The following is a 566-nucleotide window of genomic DNA, read 5'->3' as shown; positions in this document are numbered from 1 at the left end:
AAGGGGTTTTATTCCCTCCCTAACTTCAGGGGAAAATCCCTACCTGGGGAAACAACCTTTCTCAGAGAAGTGACCTTGGTTAAAACACATAGTGCCAAGAAGGTGAGCAAACATATTAAGAACAGTATGCCATATATGCCAGGTCCCTTGAAACAGCAAGGATGGACCAGCTCCAGGCAAAAATCCACAGCTAATGAGTAACAAAACTGTGATTCAAACCAAGCAATCTCATTCTAGAGTCCACTGGACCCACCCAAAACACTTTATGATAGTTTAGTTGTGCTCATATTCTCTACAACAATATATTAGGCAACATTTCAAACTCTTTCCTTGTCCTATGAAACCATATACAGATGTAGAAATACAATTCAAATTTATTGTTAACTTATGTTTGAAAGAAACTATAACAGATACAAATACTCTACATTGTTTTATCACCCTACCATGTTTTTATTATCTCCACAGTATCAGATTCATATTTTTAAGTGAGATACTAATATGGAAGTTTTATTTATTATAACTCAACCATTCTAAAACCAAATTGTGTTTGACCAAGATTTTTACTC

Source organism: Myotis davidii, unplaced genomic scaffold (genome assembly GCF_000327345.1).
Source record: "Myotis davidii unplaced genomic scaffold, ASM32734v1 scaffold206, whole genome shotgun sequence".
Taxonomy (NCBI): Eukaryota; Metazoa; Chordata; class Mammalia; order Chiroptera; family Vespertilionidae; genus Myotis; species Myotis davidii.
Note: the sequence above shows the minus strand (reverse complement) of the source record.